The sequence below is a fragment of the Protopterus annectens genome, chromosome 6.part0, assembly GCF_019279795.1.
Source record: "Protopterus annectens isolate FY-2018-M chromosome 6.part0, PAN1.0, whole genome shotgun sequence".
Lineage (NCBI taxonomy): Eukaryota > Metazoa > Chordata > Ceratodontiformes > Protopteridae > Protopterus > Protopterus annectens.
Window position 1 is genome coordinate 767,637,356 of NC_056737.1, and position 20,976 is coordinate 767,658,331.

The 20,976-nt window shown below is 44.5% G+C and overlaps 1 protein-coding gene across 1 annotated transcript in view; it reads left to right on the plus strand.

Annotated features, from left to right (window-relative positions):
* ARID4A (AT-rich interaction domain 4A) overlaps window positions 1–20,976 on the plus strand; it is an 877,572-nt gene that overhangs the window by 225,076 nt on the left and 631,520 nt on the right. The gene's annotated exons all lie outside the window — the stretch shown is intronic.

Below are 20,976 nucleotides of genomic sequence, written 5' to 3' on the forward strand. Positions count from 1 at the left end.
TGCAGACATCACATTTAAGGCCCACAGTTTATGGTCCCTGTGTGTGACATCCCATGCACCTTACAGCAGCCAGGCTAAGCTTTTGTATATGAGCCGGACGTTCAAGTCACCTAAGGCGGAGGATCCCACATGTGAGAATATTCAACATGGAAGAGAAGGACATCTGTGGTTATAGTAAGATTTTACACAGCTATTCTTTCTGTGTCGGAACATTGAACTGCATGCTACATGGGGTTAGGTTTCAGAAGGAGATCACATGGATTATGTTTGAAAATAGGAAATTGTTGCCATCCAGAGAACTCTCTTCTCAGCTGGAGACTGAGGTGGTCACTATGAGCACTACTTCCACTCTGATAATGCATGTCATACATAACCTGACTGATGGGGCAGCTAGTGCTGCAGGTTCAGGTGTAATAGTAAGACAGGCCTGAATGCATCTTACTGATTTTCCTAGACTCTTTCAAAGTGGCTTTTGCCAGCAGCTTTGATGGTAATACACTGATGTTCTTTGTGTTTCACTGTTGCAGTCATCACACTTGGGTTATCTGCCTCCAGGTAGCCCTCAGTCGGCCCGAATACCAGAGACTTAGTATTTCTGCGTTGGATGCGGTCGCTCCAGGACTGACATCCGGTCGTCAGGGGTATAAAAACAGGCAGCCGACTCCATTACATCAGTCTTCCTTGCCAAGGAGCCCGAAGCAGAAACAGTTAGCAAGTGCTGGTAGGCCGCTACCTGAATTTTCGTTTATGAAGTGAATAATCCTGAAGTCTTCTCAAGCTAAGTACCCCGTTGGGGATCCTTTTTTCTTGCTCTAACGAATGTTAGAAAAAGTTAACAATTGTCTTGCCTGTGGAAAGCAAATACCTCACAGAGATTTTCATTCTTATTGCATCACCTGTTTAGGCCCAGATCACGACGTACCTCGCTGTTGGTTTTGTGCCTTGTTTAACGCCCGAACCATTCGTTGTCAGGCTCTCTGTCGCTAAATTCTTTCACTCTCGATCTCCGTATTCTGAAATGGCTTCGGTAAGCCATCCGACTACCGATATTCCAAAAAAAGTAAGGATAAAGACAGAGACTGACAGCATAGGTCCAAAGCTGCCAATGACGCTTCCGTTAAGCTAGTCGCCAGGCCGCTGGTACTCAGTGAGGCACTTTCGCAGCCCCTTATGCCCGCTTCAGTGGATTTGCAGGCCTCTACCAAGACCCATTCGTAGTCCGATATTTCGCGAGACTCTTCTTCGACTATGGAACCTTCAAATGTCTCTACCTTGGATGGGTCCGGAGCCGCTGTGCAGGCACCGGCTTCTGAGGCAGTTCTTTGCTCAACTGATGTTCGACTCAAAACAATGACTTTTTTAACCAAAACTACAGAGTTTCTTAGGTCCAGAGAACACACTACGCCTAGAAAACCGACGACCAAAGCGCATGCACCTGCTCCCATGCCACAGAAACAACTGTTTAGAATGGCAGAAGACCTTATTACGCTGATTAGGGGAATTCGGCCTTCCCCTACTAAGAGAGAGACCAGTCCCCTACAGCTTCTACAGACCAGAAGTCCGATGACTCTGAGATTTCTGATTATAAAGACCTGCCCTTATCTGCTTATGAGTATTCAGATGCAGAGGAATCCATTCCCTCTGCCTCCCCTCCAGAGGATTTTTCTTTTGGTGAAATCTTGCATACCTTAAGAGAGCATTTCCACTAGGAATGCCAAGACTATCCTCAGTCCAAAAAGAGACTCTGAGAATTCCTAGTTACCTCAGCACAGGTGTTTAGCAGTACCCCCTGTCCTGGATGTTGTTGATGTTTTTATGGAATCCAGTCTTTCTCCTGACACTTTACCTCCTGCTCCTAGGAAACCAAACCGGTACTACAGAGTACCTGACGCTCACAAATTTCTTTTCAAGAATCCTACTGCTGACCCAGAGATAATTTCCCAGGGGCCTAAAGGTATCAAGGCTACTACAGCCAAGAATCCCACCCCTTTGGACAGGGATTCCAGAGCTTTGGAGGACATATGGGGTAAGAAGCTATATACCTTTGCAACTCTTGCTATTGGGGCATTGAATTGTCAGCTTCACATGCTGAAATACCAGCAGCATATTATGGAACTTATTAAACTAAAAGTGGCAACCTTTACAGACTGTGCAGAAAATAAAGAATTGCAGGAGCTTCTGCACTGTGCAAGCCAAGTCAGTAAGCATAATTTGCAGTGTGGCTTTGATGCCCTAGAAACGTCTTGCCAGGCAGCAGTCACTAGATCTGTACTGAGAAGACATGCTTGGCTGAAGGAGCAGACCTTGCCAGACCATGTCAAATCAGTTACTAAACTCTCCTTTGAACAAGGACAGTTTGTTTGGCACCAAAGCAGAAGAGGTTCTTAAAAAAATGGAAGAAAAAGCTATGTCTGTGCAGACTGTTAATGAATTCTTATAAGTGCAACCCCCTAGATTAAGTAGCCATTGCCCTTCCTAAACACTGGTCCTTTCCAGACCCCTGCAGGCCTTCTCAAACCAGACCCAGGGGAAACAGACCACCCAGACTACAATCTCAGGTTATGCAGAGATCTAAGCAGTGGAGTGCCCCCACCCCTAAAGCAGGGAGTGGTAAGCCACCTCCTTATGAAAAACACTCATAATGACTTCTTTACTCCACTCACCAGCCCTGCCCAATTGCTTGTGCCCCTAGGAGGAAAACTTGCCCTTCATGCAAAAAATTGGATGTCCGTCATATAGAAATGGCAGGTCCTCAACATTGTATCCCGGGGGTATAAATTTTATTCCATTCATTACCAACCCCAAGCAGGTTTACAGACCTTCCTCCAAACCAGTGGGCAGAGACTCAAAGCCAGGTAGCTTCCCTGCTCGATATCAGAGCGATTCAGCTGGCTCTAGTAGAACAGAGGGGTCAAGGATTCTACTCCAGACTCTTCCTGGTACCCAGGAAAGAGGGCTCTTGGCACCCAATCCTGGATCTTTCAATTCTCAACGCCTTATTGGTGGTACCAAAATTCAAAATGCTTACCCTGCAACAGCTTTTCCTATGCTAGCCAAGGATGTCTGGTTACTCACCCTAGACGTAAAAGAAGCCTATGTGCACATCCCCATAAGGGAGTCATGCAGGACATATCTACGTTTCAGGGCAGGGTCTATGCATCATCCGTTTTCTGCACTTCCCTTTGGCTTATCTACTACACCCAGAGTTTTCACAAAATGCCTGGCTCCAGCCATTGCATACTGCAGGCAGAGAAATATCAAACTTTACCTGTACTTGGACGACTGCCTGATTCAGGTGGACAGTCAGGAATTGCTGTTGCAGCACCTGACATTTGTGAAACACCTTCTCACTTACTTTGGGTACACCATCAACGAAAAGAAATCAAAACTGGTACCCACTAAAAGATTGTATTCCTGGGAGCAAGCTTGGACACAACATGCCAGATGGCATTCCTCACTCAGAAAAACAAGTCTTTCTGATAGCCTACTTCAAACAAATGGCCACCAGAACCCAGCTATCTGCAAGAAAAATACTGCAGGCCCTAGGGTTCATGATGTCATGTATACTGCTAATTCCATATGCAAGACTGCATATGAGAAAACTTCAGTGGTACTTAAAAAGTCTTTGTGCCAATATTCTCAGGACCTGGAAACAGTCATTCCTGTCATACCCTGTCTAAGGACAAAGTTCCTTTGGTGGGCAGAAGCATGCTACCACAACAAGGGACTGCCCTTTTCCTCAACCTCACGCCGCCCAGACCCTGACCACAGATGCATCAGACTATGCCTGGGGAGCACACATGGATGGCAAATGCATTCAGAGCCACTGGAGCCCAAGTCAAATTCATCAACACATCAACCAAAAAAAGATGCTAGATGTGCAGAATGCCCTGACAGCTTTCAGATCCCTACTCTTTCCAGGACAACTGCTAATAAACACAGACAACGCCACAGTTATGTGATACATCAACAAGCAGGGGGGAACCCACTCAGCAGGTTAGCCATGGCCTTGTGGCACACAGCCTTGGACATGTAAGTCCATCTGCAAACTCAATCCCTGCCTGGCGAACAAAACTCAGTGGCAGACTTGAGCTGAAGTCTCTTAGACCCACACGAGTGGCAATTGGAGCCCAGCGCCCTCAACCTTCTGATTCAGAAATGGGGGACCCCAGAGGTGGATCTCTTTGCCTTCCCCTACAACAATCAGCTCAGCAAATTCTGCACCAGGAATCCTCACAGCAGGGCCTGGAAAGTGGATGCCCTATCTTTTCAGTGGGTAACACTCAATCTATGCCTTTCCCCCTCTGCTCCTTCTCTCAAGAGTATTACTCAAGATCAGACATGACAGACCAAGGACAATTCTGATTACCCTGGACTGGCCACGCCAGCACTGATACCCACTCCTGCGCAGCCTGACACCGGTGCCACCCTGGCACCTACACCAGAACCCAACCCTGCTCTCTCAGCAGGAGGGACAGATTTTGCATCCACAACTGCAAACCCTAAATGTTGCAGCCTGGCTTATTCCTTGAATTCTCCCCAGCAACCCTAAGCAAGCAGGTGCTGGACGTCATTCTTGAAGCCAGAAGACCCAGTACAAGAAAATCCTATGCTGATAAGTGGAAAATGTTATGCTCCTGGATTCTATCTAAAGGAGAGGGCACAACTCTGCCCTCCCTGCCTCCTAATCCTGGATTACTTAGCAGATCTACTCCTCAAAGGCCTGTCCTTCTCCATTAAGTTACATGCCTCAGCCATTTCTGCTCATTACAACACCGAGCCACCTCTCTTCTCGCACTCTCTTATCAAACAGTTCCTGAGAGGGGCAAACAACTTAAGGCCACCAAGGAGAACACCCACCCCTGCTTGGGACCTTAACTTTGTACTAGAAAAGCTCCCCCCCCTTTTGAGTCTGTTGCGTCAACAAACTTAAAATTCCACTCTTGGAAAACAGCCTTGCTTCTGGCCATCACTTCAGCTAGAAGATTGTCTTAGCTACAAGCACTTATAGCTGTGGAACTCTTCATTATTTTTCCATGCTGACAGGGTTTCCCTCAGGACTAACCCTTCCTTCATGCATAAAGTGGTGTCCAGTGTGGCTCTCAACCGATCCATCCATTTGCCAACTTTCTTCCCTAATCCTCAAAATAAAGGGGAAAGGGTTCTGCACTCCTGGGACGTACACAGACGGCTCCGATTCTACCTTGATAGGATTAAGCCCTTCAGAAAATCTGACCAGTTACTAGTCAGCTTTGCAACAGGGTCTGAGGGCAAGGCCATTTCAAAATAAACAATTTCCAAATGGATAGCACACTGCATCCATTTCTGCTACAAGCACCATGGGAAACCAACCCCTCAGGGGATCAGAACACATTCCATTAGGGCAGCATCTACCTCCACATCATTTCTCAGGTGAGGGAAGCTGCTACCTGGAGTTCAGTACACACCGTCACCAAGCATTACCATCTGCCTATCTTTTCCAAATCCAGGGCAGGTTTTGCAACATTAGTCCTGCAAGGCATACTAGCCAGCCCTAACTGTTCTTGACTGCCTCCACCCTTCTTTAGCTTTGGGAATCCACCCAAGTGTGATGACTGCAGTAGTGAAACATGAAGAACATAGTACAGTTGTGTACACTTACCATAAATGTAGATGTGTATTCACTGTTGCAGTCCTGGTTTCCCTCCCTCCAGCCCCCTTGTTTCTCTCTCTCTCCTCTCTATGGCTATTACTCACCCCTTTCAGGGGTATTGGTATTGTTATTTACTTTTTACTGGTGGTGTTTTCCCCACCATAACTTAGCTCCCTATTTGGGGGGCTCCTGACATTTGGGGCAAGAAAAATTGATGTAATGGCGTCAGGTGCCTGTTTTTATACCCCTGACAACCTGACGTCAGTCCTGGAGCAACAGTATCTGACGCAGAAATACTAAGTCTCTGGTAATTGGGCCAACTGAGGGCTACCTGCAGGCAGATAACCCAAGTGTGATGACGGCAACAGTGAATTACATTCGAACATCTACATTTATAGTTTGTGTACACAACTCTACTTTTTGGCAAGTTGAGGAGAGAATGTTTCCATGTGAACAAAAGCCCAAACATTCTACTGCTGTGCAAGTTGTTTGCCTCCCCACAGAGGACCTTTCAAATTATCCAGAAAGGGGCGGGAACAGAGGTCCCAGTGCAGACTGCAACATGACAGAAGTTTCTGGCACAGTGCACAGTTTCTTACCATTCCAAAGTGATTCATTAACCAGGTGGTATTGGATCATTTTGAAGAGTCCATTCCTATTATCCATGAAAGTTTGCCTGACTGTTCCCCTCTATAGGTAGTCAGGAGACTGCTCTTCTACACACACTGGCATGGAGCCATCATGACAGATTCATCAGTAAGAAGAGTCCTATCCAGGGGCTAATAGTTTCCATTTTTCACAACTCCCCCAGCTCAGATTTCCCTTTGTGTGGTTTGGCACTAGGGGAGAGTTGGGAAGCAGCTTTATAGGAGGTCCAAAGCTTAATTTTCGAAAGCAGTCCAAAAGGTCCCCCACAGAGTGTTCAGATTTTGTAAAGGAGTCCATCCAGATGGTCACTATGCAGTCCTTTATAGCCATGTCTTCAGGGAGAGGATTGAATATGCTCTCTAGATCTTCAGGATGCCTACCTATACATAAAAATCGATAAGGCATTGAAAAGCTTTCATTTCCAGATCGGAGCCAACCACTTTCAATTTCAGGCCCTAATGCGTGGTCTCTCCATACCCCCTCATCCCATGCAGCTCTTGGGTATCAGGATCTTCGTGTACTTAGACCTGCTTCTAAGAACCTATGTTATGCTACTAGATTTAAAAAAAAAAAATAAAGCTAACTAACCACAAAACAATGAAAAGTAAACAAACGGGATAGGCAGCAAACTAAAAAAATAATTGAAAAGAATGACATTGAATGGCCGTAGTCGGTCAACATCACATGCAACCAACTGAGGCTGAACCCCCCCCCCCCCCCCAACTATATATACCAACTCCGAGATCGCACTGCATTGGTGAAAAGGGAAACATTTTAAAAGGTTTCCATTTACTTTCCTTGCATATCAAGTAACTTCCTGGTAATTGGCCAACTATGGCTTTTTTCATGTAGTTTTTTTTTGATGCTGCTTTAGTTCGCTGATTGTCCCATTCGCTGTTTTCCTTTCGGGGGTTTCGCGGCTTTTCAAATTCGGTAGCCAAACATAGACCCCCTGGAAGCACCATATGTGGACCAGCTTATCATTCTCAAGTAGGTGCTTGCTTCAGATCTGCTGGTCTTTGGAGATAACCATAAGTGTAAACAAATCTTAACTGGAACTATCTCAAGATCTGGTTTCTATAGGTTGTCATTTAGACATGTAGAGTCAACTGGAGATTCTGCCACTGGACAGTTGCATCTATAGTTTGAGGTCTCTCATCTACTTCATCAGGATCAGCCATCATCAGCTCAGGTCCTCAAAATTATCAGACTTTGTCTGTCTTTGCCAGTCTTACCATGAGACTTTTGCAGTGGACACTTTCAAGTACAGTGGAATCAGTCCATTTAGCCAATATATTACTGGCTGTCAAGGGTCATCAGACAAAGCCTAAAGTGATTGGAAACGTCCACAAAATCTATTAGGATCACCTTTTGTCTGATGCCACTCGTAGTGAATACCATGAGTTTGTCTGCACTCTGTTGACGAGAGATTTTTCTTGGACAGGACAGTACAAGGATCGTGAACCATCGAAGAGACCACTCTGCACATAAACTTTGAGAGCAATCCTCTTAGCATTGTGTTCTAGAGCACCCATTGCCATATAGTCAGACAACAGGAACCCAGTCTTCTCCGCTGTGCACAGAAGCAGTGAGAGTATGGGAATGAACTCTCAACTCGCATTGCTTTCTAAAAGCAGCACACATACCTATGTCTGCCAACGTGATTGAGGACAAACAGCAGACTGATACTGCTAGCCGTACAGGTAGTCTGTCAAAAGCAGAGTAGCAGACAGCATATTCAAGAAGTGGATGAGACCTTGCTGCAGTCTTTTTGCTTTGTCATTCAACACTGATGCCTTTTACTACTAAAGCATAGTTCATCAAGGACAGACAGACAGACTCATTTTCCCACAGTAGACCCCCTTCTTCCATTGTTACCAGGTTTGTTAAAGACTAAAGTTTGCAAGGTTGAACTCCGTTTTATAGCACCCATCTGGCCACATCAGACTCTGTTCCCCTTGATTTAGTTTCATCTGAAGAAGAAACCTCTTTTCCCTCTAAGCTCTGTTCTGCTAAGTTGCCCATGTGAGCAGCCTCATCTAGGCATAGAGTGCCTTCAACTCACTGCTTAGTTTCTCCAGTTCCAGTAATGACCAGGAAGTCATAGTTCCCTCTATGTCATCAGATCCAAAACCTCAACTAGGAGAATTTATGAGAGAAAATGGAAACATTTTTCTGTGTAGGATTATGACTGAAACATTTCACCAGTGTCAGCACTAATAAAGCAGTGTTAACCTTTTTAAAAGAGCTGCTTACAAAAGAAGCAAGTTACACCTCAGTTAAAATGCACCTAGAAGTAATGCCTTCCTTTCGTGAAGGTTTTACAAATAATTTTCTGACTTTCACATTGATTCCTCAAAGGCAGATTTTCATACCAGACGTCCAGTAATTAAACCAGCTTGGGATATGAACTTTATATTGGAGAGTCTGATGGAACCCCCCCCCCTTTACTATTTTTGTTGTTCATAGGTAGATACTAGGCTATTGGCCCTAGGGCCTATATAAGCCTAGCCAAAAAGGTACCCTGGGTTTCGCCAGCCAAGAAAATTATTTTCCTGTGTCCCTGTCAAGCAGAGCCACAGAAGTGATCTCCGGGGTGAATTTCCTATTTCCCATCCAATCATCAACATTTTTCTTGAGTGCTAATGAGGAGCTGTGTTTGACATAGGTAGTCTGTTCCAGAGTATGGGAAGTCTGTGGGACAGGAATCTATCCCTCCAGCATGTTCTTTTTATTGTGGTGACAAGGTTTAGGTCCCTAGAGCATGTAGCTCGGAGGGATTGGGATTTATTTAAGTGGAGCATGTCCAACAGCTCTGGGTTTGACATAGCTTTGTATGTTAGGCAGAGATTGCCTCTGAGTAGGTGATATGCAACTGAGTAAAGCTGGAGTTTTTTGAGTCGGTCTGCGTAGGGCATCTGTTTGAGGCCAGTAATCCTCTTTGTGAGGTATTTCTGCGGCCTTTCCAGTTGTTGTAGATGTCTTGTGAGGTACATACCAAAAGGGGCGTTTTACTCTATAATGGGTCTAATGAGTGATGAGTAGAGGAGAACAATGACATATTTTTTTCTGGATGAGAAACCTTTTGTGATGAGGTGTGCCACTTAGAAGGATTTCCTGACCACTGTGGCAATGTGATTATCAAAGGAGAGACTACTCTCCACCTGTGTCCCAAGGTCTCTTATCACACTTTCGGTGTTAAGTAGACTACCACCTATGTGGTAGTTCATGGGTACAGAGTTTTTACCAAAGGGGGATGACAATGCACTTTTTGGCATTGAGCTTGAGACCATGGCTTTGACACCAGGCATCTGTCACATTGAGGCCCTTTTGTAGGATGTCCACATGGTTAGGAGATGTTCTTCATCTCACATTGCTGCAGTCCTTACACTTGGGTAGTCCGCTGTCCTCGGTCGGCCCGAATATCAAAGTATAAGGCTGACGTCGGTCAAGGCGCATTTGACTGACATCAGGACGTCAGGGTACAAATGCGCATGACCGACGTCATATCCTCAGTCTTTTTTGCCGCATGGTCCGATGCAGAAGCAGCATTGCAAGTGCCGGTTGGTTGTCACTGGTCTGAAGTTGGATTTGGAGTCTGCTACTTTCACAGTGTGGGTTCTGTCAGTAAGCCAGTTGGCAACCCATCTTGTGACATAGGGATTTATACCTAGTTTAGTGAGTTTATCTATAATTCCAGAGTGGGGGATGGTGTCGAACGCCTTGGCAAGATCTAGATAGGCTGTGTGAACCACCTTACTCTCATCTTTGGCTTTGGTGACTGCTTCAAAGAAGTCTTTCAGGTTTAGGAGACATGATCTGCCTTTTACAAACTCTAACTATGTGGGGTTCAGAGTTTGGAGATCTCCAATGTCTTTGTTTGAGTTCCATGATGATACATTCCATGGCCTTGCAGACCAGGCTTGTCAGGCTAATGGGGTGGTAGTTCCCAGGGTCTGTCTTGGCTCCCCCTATGTGGAGTGGGATAACTGTCGTGGTGCACCATTCAATGGGTGCAAAGCCTGAGGTGAGGCTATGACTAAGCATGCTACTTAGGTAGGGTGCCAGTTCATTTTGTAGTTTGTGTAGAAGGCAGCCTGGGATGTTGTCAGGTCCCATGGATGCTGTGTTCTTGGCTTTGGAGAGTGCAGTTTTTGCCTGTGCAGCTGTGATTACAGGAACTTTGCATTCTTCCGGTATAGAGATGGGCCCTTTAGGGGTGAGAGGGGTGTAAAGTTGGCACTGAACTAATCTGGCAGGTTGTTGGCAATATCAGTTGATTCTGTATATTTAGTGCCATTGTGCTGTAACTCCGAGCAGATCCGAGTGTTGCCATTGAGATTCTTCACATAGCTATAGAATGCTTTGTGTTTGTCTTTAGAATTCGTGGCGATTTTGTTTTCATAACTAGCTTTAGAGGATTTTATGAGAGATCTCGACTTCTTACTGAGGCTGTCCAGGGAGTTCTTCCAATCATGGATTACTTTTTTTTTTTTTTTTTTTTTTTTTTTTTTTTTTGCAACAGTTTCTTTCTTCTGTTGTAGAGTTTGTTTATGACAGAAGACCAACAGATTAACTTAATTTTTTTGGAGGATAGCATCTTGGTTCTGTTAGGGATAGCACGATCTATGCACTCGTGTAAGTGCTTATAAAGTGCATTTGTGTAGGATTCAGCAGTTTACCTCTATTGTTCATCTGCATGGGTGTTGTGAAGTTTGCCACTTCTGTCTTAAGAAGCGTGAAGTTGGCTTTGGAGAAAATTTTTACGGTTGTTTCCCTAATGGGGGTGGGGGAGGAATGTGAGTTTCTAGGGTGATTAGCTTGTGGTCTGATCTGACCAACGAGGAATTGACCTCTGTTGTGGAACACCGGTCGCCCATGTTGGTGATGGCCAGGTCTAGGATATTGCTGCCCCTGGTGGGGGTGTGGATAAGTTGATCCAAGGCATTGGAATTTATGAAGAGGAGTGGGAATCCTGGGGCATGGTGGGGGGTCTGTAGCAAGCTACAATCTGGATTGCAGTCTTGCCCAGAGTTAGTTGAACTTGGATAATCTCAGATGCATTATGCTGAGCAACTAGCTTGGAGGTGTGGATATCCTTAATGAATATGGACATGCCTCCACCTTTAGTGTTTCGGTCCAGGTTAGGTGGCCAAAAGGTGTGGTATGAATTATAGCCTGGTAATGCAGGGGTGCTCTCTGGAGCCTTGAACCAGGTCTCTGTCACTGCGCAGATGTTGATGTTCTCCATTTTAAGGAGTGCCTCGAGTGGGTGCATTTTGAGGTTTAGACTTCTAGTATTGAGTATCATTACCCTCAGATTTTGCTTGCTTGTACCTGTTACGGTGGTGAATTTGTCATTTGAACCTTGCCTAAAAAAGGCACTATAGGGATGGCAAGAGCCTTTGCCAGTATCCGAAATCCCAAGGACGACCGGTGCAGGCCATCTCTGGCAAAGCATCGTGGTCTATCGATCATGTCATCCCAGGCAGACAGATACTGGATTCCCTTAGAATGACACCAGAAGCTTAGCCAATTGAAGTCAATCATTTTGTCCTTGTACTGTGGTATCATTCTGGGTGATGGCAGTATGCTGCTCAGGGCTACGGACATACCTGCCTGGGCTACAAGATCGGAGAACTCCTCCAAGTCTCTCTTCATGTAGTCCAGGGAGGAACGTCTCGGGTCACATGGACAGTGACAGAGTCATATTTGTGCTTGTTGTGGAGTGACCTGAGTGCGTGCGTTATGTGGCGGATCCTGGCACCCGACAGGCAGCTGACAGTAACTTTCTCCTTGTTTAGCCTGGTGAGTGGAACATCCGTGTGCCTGACTTAGTCATGTATGACTAGAGTGTTAGGTACATTAAGCTTTATGGGCTGTAGTTGAGTGGCACACTGAGTTTGTGGGCTGGTTTTCATTTGGGTTGTGTTGGGAGGGGTGGAGGTTGCTTGCATTTCTGCTTTGGAGGTCTCTGTTGCTTGGGCAGATTTTTATTGAGAGCCTTCGTGAATGTAGCCGTGTGTTTTGTTCTATGTGTGTATTTTGATGGTGTAGGTTTTGAGGGACTATGTGATGAGTGTGGTGCAAGTGTTTACCTTCTCCTCTTGACTGTCTAGTCCAGTCTTCGGTGAAGAGAGCTTTGCTTCCAGTTTGGCTATATAAGTGCATCTCTCACAGGTTGTAGTGTTGGGTGGTAGGAGGAGAGGGTTGTCTGTGTACATGAGGCAGTTGCTGCATTGCCCCAAGATGCCTAGATTTGTTGGGTAGACAGGAGAAAACACCGGGTGCTGACCTTTTAGACATGCCTGGATAGGTGTTTAAGTACTAGAAACTGTTTTCCTCTAGACAAGTGAGGAAAGTTGAGTGCTGTAGTAATTTGTATAGTGCTCACAACGAGTTCTGAACAAGTGTTGAGCGCAAAGTAACAGATCTGAGTGCTAAACTAAAAAGCTGGCTAGTTGCAAGGGAAAATTTTGAAGAGCAGACTTTATGGCGCCAGGAGTAGTTTGACCCTAGTTAAGCGGGGGGGTGGCTCCGCAACCTACAAACAGTCCTGAATACAGCAAATCTGTATCTGGACTACACTTGTTACAGGAAAGGCGGGAAACCAGCTTAGAATTTTTTTTTCAGTGAAGTGGAAATGGAGAAAGCTGGAACAGAAGTTAATTCAAGGTTAAAAATCTGAGTGGGTTGGCCTTCACAAATGCTCTCTATTAGATTAAATGAACTAATGACACTAGTCTGGGAGGAGTGTCCCAGATCAAATATACAGTATGGGCGGGCAACTGCAAAGTCACCAAGTATAGGAAATGGGTGTGGTGGAAAACTATTACAGCTACTAGCTGTAGCCACTAAATTAAAGTTTTAAACAGATCAAAGAGCAAGCAGATTCTAGAGAATGCTTTTAACTGCAAACAGAGTAGACTAGAACACAAAAACCTCAAATGCACAGAAAAGCACGGATAGAGCACTCACAAAGAGAAAATACAACTCTCAGTATGAAAAAGCAGTTTACAGTTAAGTAATTCAGTAAACATGCAATTAGAGTAATGAAACCATATCTAGCAATGAAAAATAGTTAAAACAGTATAAAACAGTACATAAATGCAGTGAAACAGTAAAAAAAAAGCTTTATAACAGTGTAAAATGTAGTAGATTAACTGTATTGCACAATTATAAGCGTGCAGAAGTGCAATTCAATGAAATAAGTGTAAGAAACAACTTATCCTGCTCTTGGAATCTTAAGGAATGTCTGCTTAGTTTCCGTAATGAATTACCATCCACAGCCTGATAAATACAAAACCCATTGATAATTTAATGAAGAAGTCTTAGTTTCTTGTTCAAAATAAAAAAAAAATTACTTATGGCTTAAGTAATCATATATTTATATTAATGAAAACAAACCATTTTGACATTTTCAGTTGCAAGCAAGCATTATGCATCACTTATTTATCCAGCCATTCAGTCAAACATTGCATAGCTCATTCAATTCCTGACTTCTGTTAAACCTCATTTCTTCTCCAAAACATTTTGTATGTATTGTTCCCACAATTCTCATTTTTTATGTAATTTGCTCATATCCTTTACTAACAATCCCTCTTCCAATTGTTTTATCTCTGTTACTATGTTCACTACTTCTAGTAGAGTTGGTTTGGACTTTGGTTTCCATTTTCTTGTAATTGCTTTTTTGGCAGCCACCAGAATTAAACTCAGCAAGGCCTTACTATGTCTAGACGATTCCAGTTCTGTATCACAGCTCCTAAAAAAAAAAAAAAGTTTCCTTACTTACATCAGTACTCAACCAGTATTTAGTCTGCCAGTTCATCCTCCCAAAAGATATATGTTCCAGTTACCTCTTTCTTTTCCATCTAACCTCCAACATTTGCAATCTACCGGAGGAAGAATTCTTCTCTTGGAGTCTGCTTGAGATCTAATGGAACCCACCCACACCCGCTTTGAGCCAGCAGGTTTAGCTGATATTAAATTCTTCTCGTGGAAGACCATCCCTTTGGTGGCCATTGCTTTGCTGAGAAGAGTTTTTGGGCTTCATTCTCTTTACAATGTCTGCATATTATTCATCAGGACTGGTTGCCCCTTAGGACAAAACTGATGTTCATCGTGTTACCCTGCTGCAGTCATCACACTCGGGTTATCCTGTTGTCAGGCGGTCCCGCAGTCGGCTGGATTTCCAAAGTCTTGGTCCGACGTCGGTTGCTGTCACCTCATCCCTGACATCAGTGCGCCAGGGGTACATATATTGCAACCAACGCCATTTTCTTCAGTCTTTCTTGCCGGGCAGTGCCCAAAGCAGAAGCAGTTCGCAAGTGCCGGTCGGCCGACTCCTGAGATCGTCGAATTCGAATTTCAGACCGAAGTCTTCTATAAAGCTAAGTACCCCGTTGGGGAAACTTTTCTTGCCTCAGACCGATGTCAGAAAAAGTTAACAATTGTATTTCTTGTGGGAAGCAAATACCTCATAAGGATTTTCATTCTTATTGCATACCTTGCCTAGGGCCTGATCACGACGTCACTTCTTGTCGTTTTTGTGCTAGATTTAATAAACGTACTATTAAAAGACGATTTGATTTTGCACAACACTTTTTTGGTAGAAAATTTAACTATAACATGCCGTCGGAGCTACCGACTACCAGCGTTCACAAAAAGCGCAGGGACAAGGACCGACAGCCCAGGCCTAAGCCCAATTCCGAGGCCTCGGTTGATCCGGTCTCCAGTTCTCCGGTTATCAGTGAGGCTCCGACACAGCCTCTGACTACTGCAGTTCTGGAACCTGAGACCGCTACAGATATTTTAACGGAATATACTAGGCCGACGCAGCCTTTTACTTCAGGCCCTTCTGACGATTTACCTTCCAAGGACATCGGTGCTTCTGAAACGCCATCGGTTTCTGAAGGCGTTTTCAGACCGACGACTCTTACGGTCAAAACGTTTTCCAAGTCGAAGACTCCTTCTAAATCAAAAAAGGCTTCACTTCAGTCTCCTGTTCAAGGCCCTGTGCCTAAGAAACAGATATTCAAAATGGCTGAAGATTTGATTTCTCTTATCAGGGGTTCTCAGCCTCTCCTGACAAAAGGCCTAGACAAGAGGAAGATTCTGCTTCTTCTGAACAACTGTCTATTTCTTCGGATTCCTCTGAGTACCAAGACTATTCCTTCTCTCCTTATGAAGATTCTGATGCTGAGGACTCTATTCCCTCAGCTTCCCCTCCAGAAGATTACTCTTTTGGGGAAACTTTACACACTATGAGGGAACATTTTCACTGGGAAGGTCAAGATTATTCTGATTCCAAGAAAAGGCTCAGTTTCTTTTACTCCCCCAACACAGACCTCTAACCATCCCTCCTGTTTTGGACATTGTGGATGATGTCTATTTAGAATCCAGTTTCAACCCTGACTCTCTACCTCCTGCCCCAGCCAAGCCTGACGGATACTACAGAGTACCCGATTCCCACAAATTCCTTTACAAAAGCCCAGTAGTTGACCCAGAGACTATCTCCCAGGGTCCCAGGGGGGCTAAGGCTTCCATGGCTAAAAATCCAGTACCTTCTGAAAGGGATTCAAGAGCACTAGACAGATGGGGGAAAAAGGTTTACACCTCAGCCACTTTAGCTATGAGAGCACTAAATTGTCAGTTTCATATGCTTAATTATCAGCAATTTCTGATCTCTCAGTTAAAACAAAAGATAACTTCCCTCCCTTAACAATCTGAATTGAAAGAAGTACAGTATTTGTTGCACGCCACCGAGCAGGTGGGCAAACATACCTTACAATGTGGGTTTGATTCTTTAGAGGCCTCCTGCAGAGTAGCTGTCACTGGATACGTAGGCATGCCTGGTTAAAGGAACAAAGTCGGCCTGATCATGTTAAAGCAAAACTACTAGATGCTCCCTTACAGCAGGATGTTCTTTTTGGTGTTAAAGCAGAAGACGTTTTAAAGAAAATGGAAGATAAGGCGAAATCAATGCAGACAGTCAAAGATTTCCTACAAGTACAACCCCCTCACTTCAGCAGAAACTGGCCAACAAAAAATTGGTCCTTTCCAGCCACTGACAGACCTCAGAGGGGTAAATACAGGCGCCCAAGGGGCAGAGGACAACCACAAGCTCAGTATAAGCCTCGCCAATGGGGCATTCCAACCCAGAAGGGAGGAGAAGACAGGTCTCAACCCACCAGAAGGCAAACTCAATGACTTGCACCTCAGCTGGCCAAACAAAGCTCTTTTGTCAGCCCCCTTGGGTGGAAAACTAGCACTATTTGCAGACAACTGGCACATGGTCACAAAGGACAAATGGGTCCTAGACATAATTTTGCAAGGATACAGATTCCACTTGCACACCTTGCCAATAAAAAGAGGAATGCCAAACCTGCCACAAAATCAAAGGGCAGAGGCTCAAAAACAAATTACAGCTCTCATGGCCATGAGAGCCATTCAAAGGGTACCAACGCAAGAGCAAGGCCAAGGATTTTACTCAAGACTCTTTCTAGTACCCAGAAAAAAAAATGCTTGGAGACCAATTCTGGACCTTTCAATTCTAAACACTTACAAGTTCCCAAATTCAAGATGCTAACACTACAGCAGTTACTTCCCATGTTGGGCAAGGAAGCATGGCTGGTAACGTTGGACCTCAAGGAGGCATACCTGCATGTCCCTATCAGACAAAGTTGCAGAAGATGCCTCCGTTTCATTGCAGGTTCAACTCATTATCAATTCTCTGCACTGCCTTTTGGCTTATCTACTGCACCCAGAGTTTTCAGAAAATGCCTGGCACCAGTAATTGCATACTGCAGACAAAGAGGAATTCAAATATATCCATACCTGGACAACTGCCTCATCCAAGCAGAAAGAAAAGACATTCTCTTACAACATCTGGCTTTTGTGAAGCATCTACTCAATTGTCTGGGGTACACAGTAAACGAAAAGAAGTCAAAACTAGTACCCTCACAAAAAATTACATTTCTGGGTGCCAGCTTGGACACAACGGCCCAGAAGGCTTATCTTACACCAGACAAGCAATTACAACTGACTCAATATTTCAAGACAATGGCAACAAAGACCCAATTAACTGCAAGAAAAATTCTGCAGGCTTTGGGCTTCATGGCATTTTACATTCTGATAATACCATTTGCAAAACTGCATATGAGGAAATTACAGTGGTACCTAAAAAGCGTATGGACTCAACACAGCCACAGCTTGGACACAGTGATATCTTTCATTCCCTGCCTTCAACAGGAATTTCTGTGGTGGGCACAGGCATATCATCTCAACAAGGGTCAGCCTTTCACCTTGCCCCCATCCAGGCAAACTATCACAACAGATGCTTCAGACTATGCCTGGGGGGCACACATGGCAGGGCAATGCATTCAAGGCCTGTGGACTGCAGAACAAAGAAAACTGCACATAAACCAAAAAGAGATGCTAGCTGTACAGAAAGCTCTGACAGCCTTCAAGGATCTACTACAGCCAGGACAACTTGCAATAAAGACGGACAACACCACAGTAATGCGGTACATAAACAAACAAGGGAGCACACATTCCTACCCTCTTTGCAGGCAAGCAGTAATCTTATGGAACACAGCTCTGGCCTACCAAGTCCAGTTACAAGCTCAATTCCTGCCAGGACAGAAAAACACATTGGCAGACGACCTAAGCAGAAACATCAAAGATCCCCACGAGTGGAAACTAGACCCACAAATATTTACAATGATAACTCAAAGATGGGGCCTACCAAATATAGACCTGTTTGCCAGTCCACAAAACTACCAACTGACAAAATTTTGTACGAGGACATTCCACCATCAAGCTTGGAAAGTGGACGCTCTCTCCTTCAGTTGGAAAAACCTGACAACATATGCCTTTCCTCCATTACCTCTTCTCACAAAGGTTCTTTTGAAGGTCAAAAAGGAGAAACCTCGACTGATTCTCATAGCCCCAGACTGGCCACGCCAGCACTGGTACCCGCTATTGAAGAATATGGCTCGCAGCCCACCATGGATATTGCCTCAAATACCTCATTTGCTCACGCAGCAAGACAAGCAGATTCTACACAGCCAGATCAAAACCTTAAACCTGGCTGCATGGCAAATCAATTAAGCATCCAACCAGCCCCTCTTTCACAAGCAGTACTGGATGTTATTCTAGAAGCCAGGAGGCCAAGCACCAGGAAGGCTTACTCGGACAAATGGAAAAGGTTTTCTGCTTGGAACCAAGCTAATGGCCAAGACGCAACTCAGCCTCATATGCCACACATTCTGCAGTATTTAGCTGAGATGTTGCATAAAGGACTTTCCTTCTCCTCAATTAAAATCCATGCTTCAGCTATTTCAGCTCACTACGACATGAATCCGCCTTTATTTTCAAATCCTCTTCTAAGACAGTTCCTCAGAGGGGCAAAAAACATTAGACCACCTAGAAGAGCTCCTACACCAACATGGGACCTCAACTTTGTTCTGGAAAAACTAACGCTACCTCCCTTTGAACCAGCTTTTTCTGCAGACCTTCAGTTCCTATCTTGGAAGACTGCCCTGCTCCTGGCAATAACTTCTGCTAGGAGAGTCTCAGAATTACAGGCACTTATGGCAGTGGAACCTTTCCTCATTTTTCATCAAGACAGAGTTTCTCTACAAACTAATCCTTCCTTTATGCCTAAGGTGGTTTCCAGTGTAGCTTTAAATCAAACCATCCACCTACCCACTTTCTTCCCCAATCCACAGAACAAAGGTGAGAGACTCCTGCATTCCTTGGACATTCACAGGCAGCTTCGTTACTACTTGGATAAAATTAAGGCTTTCAGAAAAACTGATCAGCTCTTTGTTTCCTGCGCTACAGCTTTTCAAGGGAGGGCCATATCCAAGCAAACCATTTCTAAATGGATAGGCCATTGCATACGATTCTGTTATACCCATCATGGGAAACCAGTTCCTCCTTCCATTAGATCCCACTCTACCAGGGCAACAGCTACCTCTACAGCCTTTCTCAGGGGGTTTCCTACCAAGGAAATTTTAGAAGCTGCAACTTGGAGTTCTGTACACACCTTCACCAAACACCATCACTTACCTCTTTATTCTAAGTCCAGGGCAGGCTTCGCCACTGCAGTTCTGCAGGGCCTCATTGCCTCCACTAACCCTCTGATGCCTCCACCCTACCTTAGCTTTGGGACTCAACCCAAGTGTGATGACTGCAGCAGGGTAACACGATGAACATAGTACAGTTTTGTACCTACCATAAATGTAGATGTTCTAGTGTTCACCCTGCTGCAGTCCAGGTTACCCTCCCTCCAACCCCTCTGATCTACTGGCTAAATCTCTGCTATGCCTTACTGATGTATTTGCTTATAGCTGAAGGAATTTTGTGTTTGTACAGTGTTCACACCTTTTGGTACTAATTTGGATCACCTTTTTTGGGGCACCTGACATCTGGGGCAAGAAAAACTGAAGAAAATGGCTGTCTGTTGCAATATATGTACCCCTGGCGCACTGACGTCAGGGATGAGGTGACGGCAACCGACGTCGGACCAAGACTTTGGAAATCCGGCCGACTGCGGGACCACCTGATGACAGGATAACCCGAGTGTGATGACTGCAGCAGGGTGAACACTCGAACATCTACATTTATGGTAGGTACAAAACCGTACTTTCTGCCTTACACTTGCTTTCTGTTGGAATGGTGTATCCGTTTTACTGGTGCTTGGAGTGCACTACATGTCAATTGCGTATTTTCCTGACTTATTGTTACAGGTGTAAAAAGCCTGTTTCATATAACACACCAACATCTTTCTGATTGCAAACTTAGCATGACAATGTACTGCAGTTAGATTCAGTACTGAACTGACTTTTAAATCCCTAAAGGTTGAATGACCGTCTTGGGTATATTTTGTACAGTGTGCTTGATGGCATTACCTGAAGTTATATGAAAGGCTCCCAAAGGGAGGATGATGTTATTTCCTTTGCTACAAAAGTGCAGTGTGTAGGAATTGCAACTACAGTTTTCAAACCAGTTATTTGGTGGGAGCACATCCCCCAACATGCACACACATTCCCCAACTTGTATATACCAATTCCATAGTCATGCAACAGTGAGGAGAAATGCATCCTCAAGCTTTGTTTAGTGGTTTTCAGAGTATTCTTTCAAATGGACTTTGAAATATTCAAACAGCTCAGATGTTGTAGAGGTACGTTGCTGTGATTGTAGTGCACAGGGTTCAAGACTTGGTAGTGATGACTTTTTAACGACTCGTGGAGTAGTGGTGGTAGCTGCTAAATCGACTGGCTCCCCATCAAATTATCGTTTGATCGCATTAGTTTTGGGTATTTGACTTCTTCCATTGGATGTGAATACAGCACACATATGTAATATGTGTTTACTGAGTTTCGTTGTATCAGAAACAAAAATTATATTTGTTAAGATAAAGCAACATTTTTGGTGACTTTGAAATGCCCAAACTTGTGTTGAAGGGGGTAGTGTTTTGCAATTAAATTCAACATTAAGGGGCATTGGAATCTTTTAGTGTATGGTAGTCTTAAGATGCATTTTATGTCAGAGTATCCTGTTGTCATTTCCTGAATGTTTTGCCAAGAACTCTCAAAGTTGGCGGGGGGGTTAACTTGTGGCATTTTCTGTACAGGTGCCAAATGCTGGATTTCATAGGCAATTTACGCTCATTTCGGCTAGCTGCATTG